Below are 13,470 nucleotides of genomic sequence, written 5' to 3'. Positions count from 1 at the left end.
TAGATTTATGAAATATTTGAAAAATAGAAAAAATATTTTTTTCAGAAAAGTACCATTTGCAAAAAGTACCAGAATTGAAAAAATTTTTTAAAAAAGGTCATTTTCCCAAAAAGTACCAAAATTTTGAACTTCTGCTAAAAATGTATTAATTTTATATATTACTTAACAGTATGTATTTAACAAACATTTAAAAAAAAAAAATTTTTTCAGAAAAGTACCTTTTGTAAAAAAGTACTAAAATTTAGAAATGTTGCTAAAAATAGAACAATTTTCTACAATAAGTGTCAGTATGTATTTATGAATTATTTAAAACATAAAAAATATATTTTTTCAGAAAAGTACCTTTTGCAAAAAGTACCAGAATTGAGAAATTTTTTTGAAAAAGGTACCTTTTCCCAAAAAGTACCAAAATTTTGACCTTTTGCTAAAAATTGTATACACTAATTAACCGTATGTGTTTAACAAACATTTAAAAAAATATTTTTTCAGAAAACTAGCTTCTACCTTAAAAGTACCAAAATTTATAAATTTTGCTAAAAATAGAACAATTTTCTACAATAACTGTCAGTATATATTTATGAAATATATATATATAGAAAAGTACCTTTTGCAAAAAGTACCAAAATTTAGTACTCTTGGAGAAAATTGATATATTTATGCTAAAATTAAAGGAATATTAAAACACATTCAAAAATAAACATGTTTTACAAAAAGATACTTTTTGGCCAAAAAGTACCAAAAGTACTCTTGATTAAAATCTAATATTACACAGTACAACACATGATTTTGGGACTCAATTCTGACAATTGCACGTGAAAGTAGCACCAAAAATAAGAACTTTTGCATCATTAGTTTTTTCAAGTTGGCTGCCGTAATAATTTAATGGCCATACGAATTTTTTTTTCCTCAAGGTGGATTTTTATCACTTTTTCTATATTTTAGCACGGTTATATCTCGTATACCGTACGGAATATCTCTTTTGTGGCTGAAGAAAAGTTGTATATATTGAATAGTAGAACATACCTACCCGAAAAAGTTGAATCCAGTGCCTTAAAAATCGCAAAAATGACAATTTTTTACCAATTTTTCACCTTTTTTGCTCAATAATTGGATTACAAATCCAATTATGGCCCGAACACCATGAAATTAGGTCGTGTGATTTGTGTTTATTATATATTCCATCATTTTTAACAGATTTATTCACTTTAAAGTGATTTTCGGATGCGGGTCTTATATGGGAGCTATGAATAATTATGGACCAATCATAATAAAATTTGGTGACCTGAATTTTGTGTATATAAAACTTATTTGGAGCGAAATATGTGTAGATACATATATAAATTAAACATTTATTACCGATAAAGTCCAATTTCGGGAGGACATTTGTATGGGGGCTAGGTGAAATAATAAACCGATTTCACCCAACAGGCTTCGTCCTTGTGACGAGCAAATTATATGTACCAAATTTTTTTATGATCGGTCCATAATTATTCATAGCCCCCCTATAAGACCCGCTTCCGAAAATCACTTTAAAGTGAATAAATCTGTTAAAAATGATGGTATACAAGCAAAATTCATGGTAAATAACTTTCATATAAACACAAATCACACGACCTAATTTCATGGTGTTCGGTCCATAATTGGATTTGTAATCCAGTTATTGAGCAAAAAAGGTGAAAAATTGGTAAAAAATTTAAAAAAAATGGGCATTTTTGCGATTATTAAGGCACTGGATGTAACTTTTTCGTACTTTTCTTCTACTATTCAATATCTACTACTTTTCTTCAGCCACAAAACAGATATTCCGTACGGTATACGAGATATAATCGTGCTAAAATATAGAAAAAGTGATAAAAATCCACCTTGAGGAAAAAAATTCGTATGGCCATTAAATTATTATGGCAGCCAACTTGACAAAACTAATGATACAGAAGTTCTTACTTTTGGGGCTACTTTCATGTGCAATTGTCAGAATTGAGTCCCAAAGCAATGGACTGAAAAATGTTGTACTGTGTTATATTCACTAATTTATAATAAGTATTTAAGGGACATTAAAAAAAATTAAACAAATCAGATTTTTTAAAAAGTATCTTTTGTCAAAAAATATCATACTTTATCTAAAAATCCCACTTATATAGTTTAAAATATATAAAGAGATACATATTTTATATATTATAATTTCACAAAAACATATTTTTTCAAAAAAGTACCTTTTGCAAAAAAGTACTTTTTGAGAGAATTGATACATTTATACTAAAATTAAAGGAATATTAAAACACACTCAAAACAAGTAAGAAAGTATGGTCGGTCAAGCCCGACCATATAATACCCTACACCAAGTAAATGAGTAAAAATATTTTTCTTTTAAAATATCAATAATTCATATTCGTGAGTGATTTTCGGAAGTGGGCCTTATATGGGAGCTATGACCAATTATGGACCGATCACCATAAAATTAGGTCGTGTGATTTATGTCTATATGAAAGTTATTTATGTTGAATTTTGTGTGTATACCAAAATTTTTAAGTGATTTAAGCACGTTAAAGTGATTTTCGGAAGAGGGTCTATATGGAAGCTATTTTTGGGCGTTGCACACATCTGCACAAACGCATAATACCCTCCCCACTAGGTTGGTGTAGGGTATAAATATTTGACAAAAACTTACTTTTTTTTTGTAAAAAGTACCAAAAACGTGTTCACTGTTAAGGGACATTTACAAAATTTAAACAAATCTGATTTTTCTAAAAAGTACCTTTTTTACTTTTTAGAAAAATAAATGGAACTTTTTTTAAAAGTCCCATTTATATACTCTAGTTTAAAGTATATAAAGAGATATGTATTTCAAATTTAAAAAAAAACTATTTTTTACAAAAAAATACCTTTTCCCAAAAAGTACCAAAAATATAATAATCTTGCTAAAAAATAGAACAATTTCAGTATGTATTTAAGAAACATTTAAAAAAAAACAAAAATAATTTTTCCAAAAAAGTACCTTTTGCAAAAATGTACTAAAATTAAGTACTTTTTGAGAAAATCGATAAATTTTTAACAAAATTTAGAACTCTTCCTAAAAATTTAAAAGTTTTATACAATAATTTACAATATTTATTTAGGAAATAATAAAAACTTAAAAAAAGTTTAATTTTAAAAAAAGTATCTTTTCCCAAAAAGTACCAAAATTTAGAATTCATGCTAAAAATCCAACAATTTCATACACTAATTTACAATGGATATTTAAGAAATAATAAAACTTAAAAAAAATTTTTATTTTAAAAAAAAAGTACCTTTTGTCAAAATGGTTACTTTTGCAAAAAGTACCAACATTTAGTACTCTTTGTGAAAATCGATAGATTTATATTAAAATCAATGGAATATTATTAAACATAAAAAAAGTTTTTTAAAAAGTACCTTTTTGGCCAAAAGTACCCCCAAAATTTTAAACATTTATACAAGAAATTTCATGAAAAATTTATAGAAAACTATAAAAACATTGCATTTTATAACAATATAATACCAATTATTCCAACTTTGCAAAAACATCCTTTAAACTACTGTTTAAAAACATTTATTTTTCATCGTTTTTTTTAACTTAATTTATAAATTTCTCCTGCAATTGGCTGTTGCTAGCCTGGTTAAAGGCAGAGGAAGGCAGAGAAAGAGTGAAAGAGATAACTTACAAACTCAATTTCATATTTACATGGTTAAATAAACAAACTGGTATATTTTTTTTATTATTTATAACCATAAACTTGACATACATTTTATTAAATAAAGCACACACTCACCAATGTACATTTCTCATGAAAACAACAGCAACAACAAAAATCAACAACAGCAACAACAACAATTGCAAACAATACACCGCTGGGAAGTGTGCAGTGTTAACATACACAATGATATACAAAGTTCAATTACTTTTAATTGTACAAAATGGAAAAAAGGCAACAACAAAAATAACAAATAAAAAACTGAATTATTATTTAAAGAAATTAAAGAGATCAAGATACATTAAACATGTATGAATTACAAATTAATTGCTAGACAAATAGAAATAAATAATAATACAGAAAAAAAATCAAGAAAATCTTAAATACAGCAATTGATTTCATAATTGTTGGTTGGCGGCATCTTTTTTTTTATATAAATGATGATATTAATATCATTGAAATAAATACGAACAAATACAAAAATTCATGTAGAATGGTCTCGATTGAAAATGATTAAGATTGAATACTTATTGAACTTTGACCCTAAATTGTAAATGTAGCTATTTTGATATTTTTTTTCTTAATTGAGGTGTAGGCCATAAAATGTCACATGAAATCGTATCATTAAGCTATTGATAGTTTTTTGAGATGAATTAATAAAATAAATAAATGAAAAATTATCATTTGCGGTATATTGTGATTAAGGGCAAATGTACAATTAAGATTTTACGTAAAAAAAAAAATAATAACATGAAACTTTTTATACTCTACTATGTTTATAAAGGGGGTAATTTTATAAGTTTGTCATTCTATTTGTTATTTCTATAGGGACTTCCGAACTTTGACAGTTAATAGCTGTCATATTGTTGAAGCTACATCTGTCAAATTGGCTGTCATTTATTCAGTTTGTTTTGCTAAATCACCGGATATAGTGTTCAACAAAATTGTTCTGAATGAATTTTCTGATCTGTTCGTTTTTCATCAAAAACTCATCTTCAGCGATGATCAACAAAATTTGCCGAATTTGGTACGATACCAATCCACATGAGATCCAAGAGCGTATAATGCATACCGAAAAAGTCACTGTAAATTTCCGGCGAGCCCTATAGTTCGATGAATACCAAATTTTTTTGGCCTGAATTGGATGATGTAGACACCAACGACATGTTTTTTCAATATATCTGTCATATATTCTCACTTAGTTATTGAACATTATAGTGGAAAGAAGTGGTGATTTTGACAGGGAAGACAAAGATCGCCCATGACAGCCAAAAAGTTTTAAGCACCAAGAATTGGAAATTGGGTACCATTAAATTGAATTGAAGCCGAGAGACCTTAAAAGGCGAGTTTGTATTTCGGAAATTATCCTTGAACGCTATAAAAGAAAATCATTTTTACGTTGAATGAAAAATGGATCCATTACGATAACCCGAAGCGTAAGAGATCGTATGTGAAGCTCGGCCAAACAGAAGAATCGTCATCAAAGCCAAATATCCATGGCGCTAAGGTAATGTTCTGTGTTTGGTGGGATTAAAAGGGTCCTTCATATCTAGTATGAGCTGCTGATATCCAGCCAGACCATCATAGGGAACCTGTACTGAACACAACTGATTCGTTTGAAGCCAGACATGAAACCGTAATAGCCCATCATGACAACGCTCGGCCAAATATTGCAATACCTGTTATAAACTATTTAGAATGAAGTGGTTGGGAAGTTTTGTCTCCGCCATTCAAATAAAATCTTTTTTTCGTCGATTATTCGAAATAGATAATTTTATTCGAATAATTTTTTTTAAAATTTTAGCTTGAAAATAAATTTATACGCTTTTTCTACAATTATTGATTGAATAATATTTTATTCAAGACTAAAAAATGTTATTGATTAGAAGAAAAACTATTTTTTTCCTCGATTATTCGAATAAATTTTATTCGAATGAAATAATTTTTTTTTTAATTTAGCTTGAAAATAAATTTATTCGATTACATATTCGACACATTTTATTAATTCGAATAAAAACAATTTTTTCCTCGATTATTCGAATGAATTTTATTTTTAAATTTTAGCTTGAAAATAAATTTATTCGCCAATTAATGATTGAAAAATATTTTTTCCAAACTGAAAAGTTTTATTTATTCGAATAAAAACTATTTTTTTTCCTCGATTATTCGAATGAATTTTTTTTTTATTTGAGAATTATTGATGCAATAATTTTTTATTCTAAACTGAAAAATTTTATTCATTCGAATAAAAACTATTTTTTTGCTCGATTATTCGAATGAAATAATAATGTCAGTGAATTTATCAATAATTGGGAAATTTAGCACAATTCTCAGTATAGAAAATAATTTTTGCTTTAATTTTAGAATGAAAATAAATTTATTCGATTATTCGAATAAATTTTATTCGCATGACATTATTTTGTTTTAATTTAAACTTGAAAATAAAAAAATAATGTTTGCTTTAATTTTAGCTTGAAAATAAATTTATTCGAGTATTCGACAACTATTTATTGAATATTTTTTTATTCATTCGAATAAAAACTATTTTTTTCCTCGATTATTCTAATTAATTTTATTCGAATGAAATAATTATTTTTTTTAATTTTAGCTTGAAAATAAATTTATTCGACCATTCGATTATTCGACAAATATATTTTCATTCGAATAAAAACTATTGTTTTCCTCGAATTTTCGAATTATTTTTATCGTGAAAATAAATTTATTCGATTATTCGAATAATTTTATTCGAATGAAACTAGCATTTTTAAATTTTAGCTTGAAAACAAATTTATTCGAGTATTCGTTTATTCGACAATTATTGATTTTTATTCTAAACTGAACAAATTTATTTATTCGAATAAAAAAAAATTTGTTCTTCGATTATTCGAATGAAATTAGTTTTTTTGAAGCTTGAGCTTGAAAATAAATTTATTAGATTATTCAACAATTATTGAAAAATTGTATTCATTCGAATAAAAACAATTATTTTTTTCTCGATTATTCGAATAAAATATTTTTTTTAAATTTTAGCTTGAAAATAAATTTGAAAAAACTGAAAAATTTTATTCATTCGAATAAAAACAATTTTTTCACCTCGATTATCCGAATAAAATATTTTTTTTTTAAATTTTAGCTTGAAAATAAGTTTTTTCGAATTAATAAAATTATTCACTATTATTTTTCCTCGATTATTCGAATGAAATATTTTTTTTTTTTTAATTTTAGATTGAAAATAATTTTATTCAAGTGCATATTCGACAATTATTTAAAAAATTGTATTTAATCGAATAAAAACTATTATTTTTCCTCGATTATTCGAATGAAATATTTTTTTTTAATTTTATCTTGAAAATAAATTTAATTAAAATTGCATTCATTCGAATAAAAACAATTATTTTTTCTCGATTATTCGAATAAAATATTTTTTTTTAAATTTTTGCTTGAAAATAAATTTGAAAAACAAAAAAATAAGTTTTTTCGAATTAATACAATTTTTCACTATTATTTTTCCTCGATTATTCGAATGAAATAATTTTTTTTTTAATTTTAGATTGAAAATAATTTTATTCAAGTACATATTCGACAATTATTAAAAAATTGTATTTAATCGAATAAAATAATTATTTTTTTTTTTAATTTTAGCTTGAAAATAAATTTATTAGATTATTCAACAATTATTGAAAAATTGTATTCATTCGAATAAAAACTATTATTTTTTCTCGATTATTCTAATGAAATATTTGTTTAAATTTTTGCTTGAAAATATATTTGAAAAAAAAACTGAAAAATTTTATTCATTCGAATAAAATATTTTTTTTTTTAATTTTAGCTTGAAAATAAATTTATTCGAATGAATAAAATTTTTCACTATTATTTTTCCTCTATTATTCGAATGAAATAATTTTATTTTTAATTTTAGCTTGAAAATAAATTTATTCGAGAATTCGACAATTATTGAAAAAATTTATTTAATCGAATAAAAACTATTATTTTTCCTCAATTATTCGAATGAAATATTTTTTTTTTTAATTTTAGCTTGAAAATAAATTTATTCGAGTATTTGACCATTATTGAAAAATTTTATTCATTCGAATAAATACTATATTTTTCCTGGATTATTCGAATAAAATGAATTTTTTGTAACAATTAATTAATGATTGAATAATTTTTTATTCTAAACTGAAAAATTATTCGAATGAAAATATATATTTTTTTTTAAATTTTAGCTTAAAAATTAATTTATTCGAGTATACGATTATTCGACAATTATTGATTAAATAATTTTTATTCGAATGATTTTTTTTTCTAATTTTTGTTTGAAAATAAAAACTATTTTTTCCTCGATTATTCGATAATTTTAGCTTACAAATTAATTTATTCGAGTATACGATTATTCGACAATTATTGATTAAATAATTTTTATTCGAATGATTTTTTTTCTAATTTTTTTTTGAAAATAAAATCTATTTTTTCCTCGATTATTCGATTTTATTCGAATGACAATATTTTTTTTTTCAGTTTAACTTGAAAATTAATTTATTTTAGTATGTGATTATTCGACAATTATTGATTAAAGAATTTTTAATTCGATTATTCGAATTAATTTTAGCTTGAAAATAAATTTATTCAAGTAGGTAGGTATATAAATATTTTTTGTTATTCTAAACTGAAAAATTGTATTCATTCGAATAAAAACTATTTTTTCCTAGATTATTCGAATTAATTTCATTCGAATAATCGTAAATATTTTATTCTAAAAAAAGATTTCCTTTATTTAAATTACTGATTCATTGCAAGAAACCACAAATTACTGTAAAATGTTTGTTTAAAACTCAACGCATACACTATTAATTTAAATAAAAATTCCAGAAACATTAAGTCCTCACCATATTCCCCGCGACAAATGCTAATAAATTCACACATTGATAAAAATAACAAATAAATACAGAAAATATATAAAAAATTAAAAAAATCAGTCGTCTCTAGGTACAAACGAGCAGTAGAGGTATATAAATTCGTTATTATATTCGTATTATGAGTGTTGGTTATTTATTTCTTATCAGAAATCTTAATTGTGGGGGTTAATTAAATAATAATAATAAAATATCGTGATTTACACACACTCACCGTTAATAAGAATTAAATTTCCAAAATTTTTTATTGAGAGTCACTTGAAAAAAGTAGATTTTTTTTTGTTTAACACAAAATTGCTTTTAATGGCTGTGTAATTAGGTATTGGATTTTGTAAATAATTATAATAATGAATTGATAATAAATTGATTAAGTAGTGGTAGACGAGGTAGGTATGTGATTTATTTTTCAATATTTATTATTGCACAAAATATAAATTTCAATTTGATTATAGGTTGGTATTTTAGCTTTATTTGATTTGTATTTTTTCACCTTGAATTTCTTTTATCATTTAATTTTATTAGCTATTTTTTTGTTGTGTGTATTTATGTATTTTTATTTTAATTTTTTTCAGTTGTATTCTTCCACAAAACTATTTTTATTATTAAGCCAGGTATAACAATTTCATTTTTATTATTACCGCTGTTTTTTTTCTTCCAATTTTTCTCTAAGTACACTACACTTTTAACAACAAAAACAACAATATGATAAAAATAACAAACAAAACACAACACAGCTTGGTTTATAAATAGCAGCAGAAACAACCACAACGATAGCAAAAGCCGTACTCAAACTTATACATATGTACTTACAACAACTACAAATACTGTTGTTGTTGTTTTTTATTATTGTATAGAAAACCCGCAAACAAGACTTGATACTGAAATGACTGACTGACTCCCCGAAAACCCACGAATGTAAAACAATAATAACAACGCACTATTCCCAACAACAAAAACTAACACAAAAAAAAGCCAGCTTTAACTTAAAAACACTCACACACACCTTACCCACAAAGAAACGTCTGTTTGTATGAGTTTAAACGAAAAAAAAATATAATAAAAATTGCTACGTATTAAGAAAACACTAAAATATATTTAAAGGTGTTTCTTTTTTTCCTTCTTTATGTAATTTACTTAATATTTTCTTTTATATTTCCACGAATTTCTATTCAATTATATTGCACTTTAGTTGTTTTTTATAATTTTTTCACAATTTATGAGATATTTTCACAAAATTTTATTCAAATTCAATTTCAATTTGCACAAGACGGAACGAAAATCAACAAGTGTGTTTTCAACAAGACGACAAGACGTTTTAAATGAGAATTTAACGATAAAAGTAAAAAATCCAATTGGAATGTTTGGTGAGAGAGAGTATTTGGGTGAGTGGTTTAGAAAAAGAGTTAATTCAAGTGAGAGCGAAAAATGGGGGGAATTGTCAAAAACAGATGATCGTTTGGGGGACTAGGAAAACAAAAATGTAAACAAAACAATGAATGCAAAATAATAATGCCAGATTAGTCGGGTAAATGTAGTATGTAAATAAGTGATTTTTAGAAAATTGTATGGAAATATAATTATTAGAGGAATATTAAAGCCAGGTTTGCCAGATAATGTTCAGATACAAATATCTCATATCTCCAAAAATACCCAAACATTTTTATTCATTGAAAATATATAAATGTTCGGTATAGAGCAAAACCGAAACCGAAAACCGGTCAACCGGTTTTTTTCATCTTTGTAAACTCCATCGGTTTCGGTTTTTTTACAAACCGGTTTTTGTAAGACGGTTAACCGGATTAATGAAATATATTTTCTAAATCTCATTCAAACATATTTATGAAAAACTTTGATACCATTTTTAAAAATATTGATTTATTTTATAGAAAATTATAGCATTAGTAAAAGATATAAAATAATTGCAAAAACATAGAACCTTAAGAATTCAAAAATACAAAATTTCCGAAAATTTAGTACACAATTCCTGTTAGCGTCCAAAAATATTAAATAAAAATTTATTATCAACCGGTTAACCGGTTTTTTTTGAAGACAAAAAACGAAACCGGTTCATCGGTTTTTTTTAAAAGACAATAAATTCCCGCCTAGAACAAATTATTAAATTTTAAGAATGTAGACTTTGTTAAAAATCTAAAAAATGTCTTTGGTTTTAAAATGTACTTGGATATAAATAAAAAACTCCAATAAAAATTTAATATATTGAGATAAACTGACTCGATTTCTTATTTTGGTTCTATTCAAACCTGTCACCATTTGTCATTTGTATTGGAATGGCTTCAATTTCCATTACATTTTGTTATACCTTCGCTATATTCCAATTAATTCAGTTAATTCGCAAAAAATCAATATTGAATCTTTTTTTAATTTTTTAATTGGCAATGTTTTGCTTATTAAATCAAAAATTAAGTAAAGATGTTAATTAAAACTTGAAGAAAACCCAGGTGGTTTTATTTAAAAATAGTTTTACTCGGAATAGAATTCTGTGACAGCCCTGAACATTCACGAGATTTTGGAATAATTTGAATAGTGAAGTTGTTATAGGTCTATTTGTGTTAAATAAATTTTGTTGTATGAATCTTCTGTATTTGTTTTGGAGCTTTACCCTAGGTCTCCACGTAGCAATCACCCTTATCGTGGTTGGCGTAAACGTCATACGCCTACGACAGTTTCGTACTAGATTAAAGATAAAATGCAAACAGGTTCTTTAATCTAGTACGAAAGTGTGGTAGGCGTAAGACGTTTACGACAACCACGATTAGGGCGAATACTTAATTCTGCAATTGTCAAATTTACTTTACTGACTGTCTGAGCAATTATTGCTAAGCAATAAGCTGTCAGTTTAGTTGACATTAATGTAAAATTTCTTCTTTCAACACATAATATAAGCAAAATACACCTCAGTTTTTCATAGAACGTTTTCTCCACCTAAAGCAATCAGCAAATCGTTATTGCTTGTGTTTAGCAATAAAAATTGCTACGTGGAGACCTAGGGTTAAGCATCTTTTAGAGAATGTCATGTTCAAAAAACATCACACACAAACTAAGGAAAATAATTCCAGGGAATTCTCACTCAATTTCCGGGATTTCGGGATTTAAAATTCCCGGATTTTCAGTTCCGGGAATTCCCGTGAAAAACTCTACAACAATCCATAAAAAATTCTTAAGAAATTTGAATTTTTATTACTATTTCATTGATTTCCCGACCTTATTTGATTCTCGAGATTTTTAATTTTGATTTTCGGGATTTTTTTATACGTTTCCGGATATTTCCGAACTTCATATACAAATTTTCTGTTATATTCAATTTACTGGGTGTAAGACTTTAAAATGCGGGATTTTTTCAAATTTGTAACTTTTATTTTAAAATATTTGTACAATATAAATGTATTCAAAGTATTGGCCATTGTTAGCTATGACATTCTTCCATCGTTTTGGCCATATGGATTCCTCGCCAAAAGAACTGCTCATCTTTTAAGGCCTAGAACGATGCAAACCAATTACGGATATTCTGTTCCAAAGTGAGGTGTATCCCAGAGAGATCGTTCTGAATTGATAAAAACAAATTGTAGTCCGACGGGGCATGGTCTGGACTATAAAGAGGGTGAGGCAAACTTCCCAAATACTTTATTCAAAATACTTATTAACAGGTATTGCAACATGTGGCCGAGCGTTGTCATGATAAAATATTGCTTTCAGTTCAGGTCTGGCCGGATATCAACAGCTCTTAATAAATAAAATACAGAGAATTACCTTAGCGCCATGGTGTCGATTCGGCTGGTTGGCCGGACTTCACATACGATTTCTTAAGTAATGATTTGCTGCAAATCTGATTTTCTTTTATAGAGATCAAGCATCATTTCGGACAAGCAAAATTGTCTTTCAAGGTATCTCGGCTTCAATTCGTATGGTACCCAATTTCCCTGCATTTGGATGAATCCTGCTGCTAGTAAACATTTTAAAATTGCTGTTGAGTAGCTCCTAATGATTTTGCAAGCTCCTATTTAGTTTGACAACAATCTTCATGGAGGAAGGCCTCCAATTCTTGGTCTTCAAACTTATTTTCTTTGTAGTTTCGTCATTTCTTAATTCCCAAATTATGTAACGGGAATTCCCGGTATAAAAACTCTAACTTTAAAGTCACATTTTTATCATATTCACCAAAGAGTGATTTTGACATTTCCATATTTATTTTTTTTAATTTCGAAAAACTCGCGATTTTATTCTCGATTCTAATATTCAGAAAAATTAAAAAAAGTTCAGGTATTGTGTGTCTTTAAAATATTCGTATCTTATGAAGCTGATGTCGGATTGGATTGATAATTATGTCCTCTTTATTCTACATAACTAAAATAAATATTTGTCTTGAAAAAATTAATTCGTGATACAAATGCAATTTTCAGATGCACTTTTGAAAATATTCTCCACGTAAAACAATCTTAAAAAGTATTAAATTTACTAAGCAAACAAATGAAAATGTTTATGTGACAATAAGTCCTGCTATTTTTAATAATTTGTTTATATTTACAAATTAGTTTGTAATTAGTGAACTATTCGCGATTATTTCTTGATATAAAAATGTTTAAGAAAATAAAAATTTTAACAATGGAGATCCTATTTGTGGGATGATTTTTAGTTGTTTGAACTGCTTTGGGGAAAAATACGGATTTAAAGAACCCGTAAAACTTTATTATTTATACACTTTTCCTGAATTATTTCCATAATTGCTCAATTATTTCTCTAGCTCAAAATGTTTGTAAATAATTCATAATTTTAAATAATAAATTCCTAATTTTTTTTTTAATTTTAGCACAATAGAAAATGTTAATGTCTAA

General features: G+C 25.8%; 1 protein-coding gene across 1 annotated transcript in view; it reads right to left on the bottom strand.

The window, feature by feature from the left end:
- Itpr (Inositol 1,4,5,-trisphosphate receptor) overlaps positions 1-9,924 on the bottom strand; it is an 84,541-nt gene extending 74,617 nt beyond the window's left edge. Inside the window, exons 1-2 of the mRNA XM_065499135.1 lie at positions 9,755-9,924; positions 8,835-9,299 (exon numbers count right to left, since the gene is read on the bottom strand). The gene's annotated coding sequence lies outside the window, so the exon portion shown is untranslated. The remainder of the gene's footprint in view (positions 1-8,834; positions 9,300-9,754) is intronic.
- Positions 9,925-13,470: the final 3,546 nt, after the last annotated feature.

The sequence above is a fragment of the Calliphora vicina genome, chromosome 1 (assembly GCF_958450345.1).
Source record: "Calliphora vicina chromosome 1, idCalVici1.1, whole genome shotgun sequence".
NCBI lineage: Eukaryota > Metazoa > Arthropoda > Insecta > Diptera > Calliphoridae > Calliphora > Calliphora vicina.
The sequence above is the reverse complement of the archived record's forward strand: the minus strand, read 5'-3'. Positions and strand labels throughout refer to the sequence as shown.